Source organism: Mobula birostris, chromosome 20 (genome assembly GCF_030028105.1).
Source record: "Mobula birostris isolate sMobBir1 chromosome 20, sMobBir1.hap1, whole genome shotgun sequence".
NCBI lineage: Eukaryota > Metazoa > Chordata > Chondrichthyes > Myliobatiformes > Myliobatidae > Mobula > Mobula birostris.
The window spans coordinates 65,839,889-65,848,894 of NC_092389.1; the positions used below are offsets into that span (position 1 = coordinate 65,839,889).

The 9,006-nt window shown below is 46.7% G+C and overlaps 1 protein-coding gene across 1 annotated transcript in view; it reads left to right on the forward strand.

Annotated features, from left to right (window-relative positions):
* The window catches only part of LOC140185051 (uncharacterized), a 783,302-nt gene that overhangs the window by 346,786 nt on the left and 427,510 nt on the right, over nucleotides 1-9,006 (forward strand). The window lies entirely within an intron of this gene.

Consider the following 9,006-nt stretch of genomic DNA (forward strand, 5'->3'; position numbering starts at 1 on the left):
GGCTTGCGAGCTTGGCCTGTGTAGATGTCAATGTTGATCTACAGAGGGATCTTGGGATCTGAGTTCAATACACTCCTAAAGTATCTGCTTGTTGGGGTTGATAAATGCGGCGTGGGCCAGTTACCGTTAGTAATCGAGGCAGGAAGTTCGGTGACAGGTAGTTACGTTGCAGATTTATAAACCTCTAATTTAACTACATCTGGACGATTGCATTCTATTCCAGCAAAAGATGTGGATGATTTTGACGTTGAGTAGAAAAGGCTTAACAGGGCGTAGCCTGGATAGGGAGAGATTGGACAATTAAGGGATATATTCTCTGGATCTGCAGAGGGCGAGGGAGGCTTGACGGGAGTTTATCGCAATATGAGAGATGCAGGCAGAATGGACAGCTTGTACTTATTTCCCTGAGGATGAATTGTCTAATACTAGAGGGCATATATTTTAGTTGGGGGGGCACTGGCTCATCAGCCCTATTTGTACTCTTTATTTATTTCGTAATTTAATATAATTTGTATTTTTCCTACACTGCTGCTATACAAAAAACACTTATCCATGACAGTAATGTTAAACTTGACTCAGAATGTTTAGAGGAAATGTGCTTTGCAAGCTTTCTTTTCATACTCATAGTGATGTATGTCTGGAATGAAGGCCAGGGTTGCTGAAGGAAGCAAATGAGAAAGGGGGAATTGGATACCACATTAATGTGTGGGGAATGCAGCAATGTCGATGTGTTTGCAGAAGGGAATGGTTTAATAAGGCGTGGAAAGACCAGTATAGTTGGTTCAGAACAGCACAGAGAGCAGAAGGGCCTGTTCCCCTGCTGCTCTGTTCCATGTTGGTGAGACCACGGCTGGAGTACTGTGTGCATCTCCAGTCGGTGGCCTCAGTGAGGACTTGTTTAACCTGGAAAGGCACAATAAGGATTCACGACTCTTGCAGCCGGGACTGGAGAACTCAAATCAAAAGGAGACTGGATAGTGACTGTGCACTGATCCCAAAGCAGAGGGTGATGGAACACTGATTTCTCCTCCACCACCACAGACCCCACTATCACGTTGCATTTGTAGTGTAATGTAAACGGTGAAAATAACACGAATTGCTTATAATAGAAACTGTTGTGCACATTTCACAAATGCCCGCTTTGCATAGGAACGACACCTCCCGTCGATCAGCGCGCTCATTCTGCAGCAGCTGCATATCAGGCGGGGCCACCAGGTCATCTTGGAAGTTGTCGTCCAATATTGACAGCGTAAGAGGAGGGGCTGAGAGTGGGGCAGATTTCCACAGGGCCGATCGTAGATCAGACACACCTCTGTCTCCTACTGTCACTGGCTGTGGTGCCTGTCGGTCAAAGGAGAACACACATGACAATTAGTTAATATGAATGTCAGTTAGCCTTTCAAATAGCAGTAGAGAATGTTAGAAACAGAGAAACATGGAAAACCTGCAGCGCAATACAGGCCTTTCGGCCCACAATGCTGTGCCGAACATGTACTTACTTTAGAAATTACCTGGGGTTACCCATAGACCTCTGTTTTTTTGAGCTCCATGTACCAATCCAGGATTCTCTTAAAAGACCCTGTCGTATCCCACTACAGCACTATCGCCGTCAGCCCATTCCACGGACTGGCCACTCTCTTCGTATAAAACCTACCCCTTACACATCCTGTATACCTGCCTCCAAGCACCTTAAAAGAGTGCCCTGTCGTGTTAGCCATTTCAGTCCTGAGAAAAAGCCTCTGACTATCCACACGATCAATGCCTGTCATCATCTTAGAAACTGCCGTCGCTCCAAGGAGAAAAGGCAGAGTTCACCTAACCTATTCTCATAAGAGGAAGCCTTAAGGGCTTCGGCTCAACGGGCTTAGGCGGAAACGGGCAAGGCGAAGAGGGTTTGGCATTCATTTTTTGTTGTTATTTGAGGAGAGGGGCAGTATGAGTGTGAGGGCAGTTTGTTGTTCTCGGTGCTGGATGTGGGAGGTCCCGGAGTCTCCCAGCCTCCTGGACGTCCACATCTGCGCCAGGTGTGCCGAGATGCAGCTCCTAAGGGACCGCATCAGGGAACTGGAGCTGCAGCTCGATGACCTTCGTCTGGTCAGGGAGAGTGAGGAGTTGATAGAGAGGAGTTACAGGCAGGTGGTCACACCAGGGCCATGGGAGGCAGACCAGTGGGTCACGGTTAGGAGGGGGAAGGGGAAGAGTCAGGTAATAGAGAGTACCCAGTGGCTGTGCCCCTTGACAATAGGTACTCCTGTTTGAGTACTGTTGGGGGGGGACAGCTTACCTGGGGGAAGCGACAGTGGCCGTGCCTCCGGCACAGAGTCCGGCCCTGTAGCTCAGAAGGGTAGGGCAAGGAAGAGGAGGGCAGTTGTGATAGGGGACTCGATAGTAAGGGGGTCAGATAGGCGATTCCGTGGACGCAGTCCAGAGACCCGGATGGTAGCTTGCCTCCCTGGTGCCAGGGTCCGGGAGATTTCTGATCGTGTCCAAGATATGCTGAACTGGGAGGGTGAGGAGCTAGAGGTCGTGGTACATATAGGTACCAATGACATAGGTAGGAAAAGGGATGAGGTCCTGAAAGGAGAATATAGGGAGCTAGGAAGGGAGTTGAGAAAAAGGACCGCAAAGGTAGTAATCTCGGGATTACTGCCTGTGCCACGCGACAGTGAGAGTAGGAATGCGATGAGGTGGAGGATAAATGCGTGGCTGAGGGATTGGAGCAGGGGGCAGGGATTCAAGTTTTTCGATCACTGGGACCTCTTTTGGCGCAGGTGTGACCTGTTCAAAAAGGACGGGTTACACTTGAATCCTAGGGGGACCAATATCCTGGCGGGGAGATTTGCAAGGGCTACTGAGGTGACTTTAAACTAGAATGGTTGGGGGGTGGGAATCAAATTAAAGAGACTAGGAGAGAGGAGGTTAGTTCACAACAGGGGGACGGGAACAAGTGCAGAGAGCCAGAGGGGTGTAAGATGAGGGTAGAAGCAAAAAGTAGTAAGGTGAAAAGTAAAAGTGGCAGGCCGACAAATCCAGGGCAAGCATGAAAAAGGGCCACTTTTCAACATAATTGTATAAGGGCCAAGAGTGTTGTAAAAGCAACCCTGAAGGCTTTGTGTGTCTATGCAAGGAGCATTCGTAACAAGGTGGATGAATTAAAAGTGCAGATTGTTATTATTGAATATGATATAGCTGGGATCACAGAGACATGGCTCCAGGGTGACCAAGGGTGGGAACTCAACATTCAGGGATATTCAATATTCAGGACAGATAGACATGTAGGAAAAGGAGGTGGGGTAGCATTGCTGGTTAGAGAGGAGGTTAACGCAATAGAAAGGAAAGACATTAGCCAAGAGGATGTGGAATCAATATGGGTAGAGCTGCATAACACTAAGGGGCAGAAAACGCTGGTTGGAGTTGTGTACAGGCCACCTAACAGTAGTAGTGATGTTGGGGATGGCATTAAACAGGAAATTAGAAATGTGTGCAATAAAGGAACAGCAGTTATAATGGGTGACTTCAATCTACATATAGATTGGGTGAATCAAACTGGCAAAGGTGCTGAGGAAGAGGATTTCTTGGAATGTATGCGGGATGGTTTTTTGAACCAACATGTCGAGAAACCAACTACAAATCAGGCCACTCTAGACTGGGCATTGAGCAATGAGGAAGGGTTAATTAGCAATCTTGTCATGAGACGCCCCTTGGGTAGGAGTGACCATATGGTGGAATTTTTCATTAAGATGGAGAGTGACATAGTTAATTCAGAAACAAAGGTTCTGAACTTAAAGAAGGGTAAGTTTGAAGGTATGAGACGTGAATTAGCTAAGACAGTCTGGCAAATGACACTTAAAGGATTGACGGTGGATATGCAATGGCAAGCATTTAAAGGTTGCATGGATGAACTACAACAATTGTTCATCCCAGTTTGGCAAAAGAATAAATCAAGGAAGGTAGTGCACCCGTGGCTGACAAGGGAAATTAGGGATAGTATCAATTCCAAAGAAAAAAATGTACAAATTAGCCAGAAAAAGTGGCTCACCTGAGGAATGGGAGAAATTCAGAGTCCAGCACAGGTGGACAAAGGGCTTAATTAGAAAAGGGAAAAGAGATTATGAGAGAAAACTGGCAGAGAACATAAAAACTGACTGTAAAAGCTTTCATAGATATGTGAAAAAAAAAGATTGGTTAAGACAAATGTAGGTCCCTTACAGACAGAAACAGGTGAATTGATTATGGGGAACAAGGACATGGCAGACCAATTGAATAACTAATTGAATGTCTTCACTAAGGAGGACATAAATAATCTTCCAGAAATAGTAGGGGACAGAGGGTCCAGTGAGATGGAGGAACTGAGGGAAATACATGTTAGTAGGGAAGTGGTGTTAGGTAAATTGAAGGAATTAAAGGCAGATAAAACTCCAGGGCCAGATGGTCTGCATCCCAGAATGCTTAAGGAAGTAGCCCAAGAAATAGTGGATGCATTAGTGATAATTTTTCAAAATTCTTTTGATTCTGGACTGGTTCCTCAGGATTGGAGGGTGGCTAATGTAACCCCACTTTTTAAAAAAGGAGGGAGAGAGAAACCGGGGAATTATAGACCAGTTAGCCTAACATTGGTGGTGGGGAAAATGCTAGAGTCATTTATCAAGGATGTGATAACAGCACATTTGGAAAGCGGTGAAATCATCGGACAAAGTCAGCATGGATTTGTGAAAGGAAAATCATGTCTGACGAATCTCATAGAATTTTTTGAGGATGTAACTATTAGAGTGGATAGGGGAGAACAAGTGGATGTGGTATATTTGGATTTTCAAAAGGCTTTTGACAAGGTCCCACACAGGAGATTAGTGTGCAAACTTAAAGCACACGGTACTGGGGGGTAAGGTATTGATGCGGATCGAGAATTGGTTAGCAGACAGGAAGCAAAGAGTGGGAATAAACGGGACCTTTTCAGAATGGCAGGCAGTGACTAGTGGGGTACTGCAAGGCTCAGTGCTGGGACCCCAGTTGTTTACAATATGTATTAATGACTTGGATGAGGGAATGAAATGCAGCATCTCCAAGTTTGCGGATTACACGAAGCTGGGCGGCAGTGTTAGCTGTGAGGAGGATGCTAAGAGTATGCAGGGTGACTCGGATAGGTTGGGTGAGTGGGCAAATTCATGGCAGATGCAAATTAATGTGCATAAATGTGAGGTTATCCACTTCAATGGCAAAAACAGGAAACAGATTACTACCTGAATCGTGGCCGATTAGGCAAAGGTGAGGTGCAACGAGACCTGGGTGTCATTGTACACCAGTCATTGAAAGTGGACATGCAGGTACAGCAGGCAGTGAAAAAGGCCAATGGTATGCTGGCATTTATAGCGAGAGGATTCAAGTACAGGAGCAGGGAGGTACTACTACAGTTGTACAAGGCCTTGGTGAGATCACACCTGGAGTATTGTGTGCAGTTTTGATCCCCTAATCTGAGGAAAGACATCCTTGCCATAGAGGGAGTACAAAGAAGGTTCACCAGATTCATTCCTGGGATGGCAGGACTTCCATATGATGAAAGACTGGATCGACTAGGCTCATACTCATTGGAATGTAGAAGATTGAGGGGGGATCTTATTGAAACGTATAAAATCCTAAAGGGATTGGACAGACTAGATGCAGGAAGATTGTTCCCGATGTTGGGGAAGTCCAGAATGAGGTGTCACAGTTTGAGGATAAAGGGGAAGCCTTTTAGGACCGAGATTAGGAAAAACTTCTTCACATAGAGAGTGGTGAATCTGTGGAATTCTCTGCCACAGGAAACAGTTGAGGCCAGTTCATTGGCTATATTTAAGAGGTAGTTAGATATGGCCCGTGTGGCTGAAGGGGTCAGGGGGTATGGAGGGAAGGCTGGTACAGGGTTCTGAGTTGGATGATCAGCCATGATCATACTGAATGGCGGTGCAGGCTCAAAGGGTCGAATGGCCTACACCTGCGCCTATTTTCTATGTTTCTATGAAGGACACCCACACCCCCACAGACACCAAGGACATGCTCCCTTCTCACTGCTGCCATCAAGAAGAGGGTGCAGGATCCTCAGGCCCACACCACCAGGTCAGAAACAGTTACTACCCCTGAACCATTAGGCTCTTGATCCAGAGAGCATAACTTCACTGAAATTCAGTAACCCCATAACTGAACTGTTCCCACAACCTCTGGACTCACTTTCAAGGACTCTTTATCCCATGTTCTTGATCTTTATTTCTCATTTATTTATTATTATTTTTCCTTTATATTTGCAGTTTATTGTCTTTTGCACTTAGGTTTTTGTCTGTCCTGTTGGGTTTGGTCTGTCAGTGATTCTATAATGGCTCTTGGATTTGCTGAATTTGCCCCCAAAAAATGAATCTAGGATTGTGCATGATGACATGTTTAAAGTTTTGATAATAAATTTACTTTGTAAACTTTAAATCGCACATTTAAATTTGTGAATGTCTCTCTCAAACACAAGAGTGGGTTGTGAGTTCTGAAGGTTCACCAACTGCTGGGTGAATTATTTTGTTCTGATCTGAATGGCCGTCCCATCTCTGTGACCACAGTTACTGGGAACATTGCTGGATCGAACTGGGAAGCCTCGGATTCTCTGTTTCACTGTTTCAAACATTTGGACACACAAACACACACATACACATACAAAATGGCGGCAATCATACCGGTGCCCAAAAAGACCGGGGTGAACTATTTGAAGGACTATCACCCAGCGTACATGGAACACTGTGGCTTTTTGATGGCTTTTCCTAAAGTGACCCAAAATGAAGAAAAATGAAAAAAAAATCGGTTTAAAAATGGCATTTCGGGTATTTTTACTGCTGTCAATTTTTAACCCGGCTCCTGTTTCTTATTTTCTAAAGCACAAACTGACCTTTGCGCCTTGTTCTTACCTTGGCCTTAGCCTGTCCGGTTGCACAGGGGAGTGGTGAGAGCTCCAGAGATCCATCAGCAGCCGCTGCGGGCCAGCTCCCGTCGCCCAGCAGCAGCAGACCGGTCCGGGGTAGAACTCCAGACAACAGGCCCCGATCCACGGCGGGGAAAGACCGGGCATCCTCCGTGCAGCTGAAACATCTCACGGAATCTCCGCCAGTCTCTTCAGCTCTGCCATCGGATGATTCACCCGGCCGGTGTTGCAGCCGTTACCCGACGTGCAGCTCCCAATCTCCGGCCTCTCCCCGGGTCCACTCGCTCTCGGTTCCAAACCCCGCACCGCTGCGGAAGTTCAGCGTCCCGCCCACTGACACCCCTCAACCAATGGAAGCAAGACTCTCCCAGCTGTGCCGCTGATTGGCTGTGAGTGTGTCTGAGGACGGGCTGCTGCCGCCAATCACAGTTTGTTCTCAGAATCAAAGGAATTTCCCCGAAACTCAAACTTCAAAGTACATTTTATTATCAGAGTACAGACAACCCCGACAAGCATTTTGCTGCGGACACGGAGAAAATCTACAGAACATAAGAGCATAAGACCATAAGTCCTAGGAGCCGATTTAAGCCGTCTGGCACATCGAGTCTGCTCCGCCGTTCACTCATGGTTGATCCTTTTCCCTCTCTCCTCCTCAACCCCAGTACCCGGCCTTTTGCCCGTATCCTTTGATGTCATGTCCAATCAAGAACCTAGCAATCTCCACCTTAATGACACCCAACGACCTCGCCTCCACAGCTGCATGTGGCTACAAATTCCACAAATTCACCATGCTTTGTGAAAAGACATTTCTCAGCATCTCAGGTTTGAAAGGGCGCTTCCCGATGCAGAGCCTGTGCCTTTTTGTCCGAGACTCTCACTCCATGGGAAACATCCTTTCTACATCTACTCTGTCTACATTTCAGTATTCAAAAAGGTTTCAATCAGATTCCCCTCACCCTTTTGAATTCAACCGAGTACAGACCCAGATCGTTCCTCGTATAATAACCCTTTCATTCCTGGAATCATCCTTGTGAACCTCATCTGAAGCGTCTCCATGTCTGACCTTTGACCTCAACACCACTTCAATGTCCCCATCAGCGCTGAGGCCCAAAATATGTCTATTCAATTTAGAAACCTCGTGGAGAAAATTCCAAAGATTCGCTGCACTGGGGAGGAAATTTCTCCGCATCTCAGTCCTGCTGAGGTGAACTGTGATTTAAGTCTGTGGACCATGGTTCCAGAGCCCAGCCAGGGGAAACATCATTCCTGCCCCAACACTGTCAATACCCTGTGAGATTGTGCCTGTCTCTTTTACTTCTCTAATTCTGAGACATGATCAACGCGATCGGTCTGAGTCAAACCACCTCTGATTTCACCAATTTCACCAATTTTGATACAGGCCCAGTACGACGATTGGTTGTGGGAGCATCTCAATGGACGGTAAGTGGGTGTAGTTATCCTCTGTTGTTGCAGAGCCTGATGGTTGAGGTGTAGTAACTGTTCCTGGACCCGGTGCTGCGAGACCTGAGCTCTTGCATCTTGTACCGGATTGCAGCAGCGAGAAAAGAGCCTGGTCTGGGTGGTGAGCATCTCTGATGATGGATGCTGCTTTGCTACGACGGCGTTTCATGTAGACGTGCTCAATGGTTGGTTGGACTCCAACCAGGATGTGCTCGGATGAATCTAATAGCTGCCCCGAGATTACTGCAGTGGAGACGGGACGGTCACTCACCTCTTTGCGGACTGTGGGCTGGTGAAGATATGTGGAGAAAGATGGAAGGGCCTGTGCCACAGCAGCTGCGTGACAGAAGGGTCACTGATCTTCGGGTAAAGGCATTGCACGGTTTATCTTTGTGAATATTTATGGTGTGTAATGCTTATTTTGATTTAAAATTAAAAAAACATCAACGTCTGGGCTCTGTCCAGAATTGTGGAAACTGGCCTTTCACTGAAGCTGGGACAGACATGGGTAAAGTCAGAAAGTTTCTTCGGGACTTCACCGACTAAAATGTTTTCCACCCTGTGATGTGGAATGTCCAGTCCTGTACTTTTCGCTGCAGCCACAGCATCTGTCT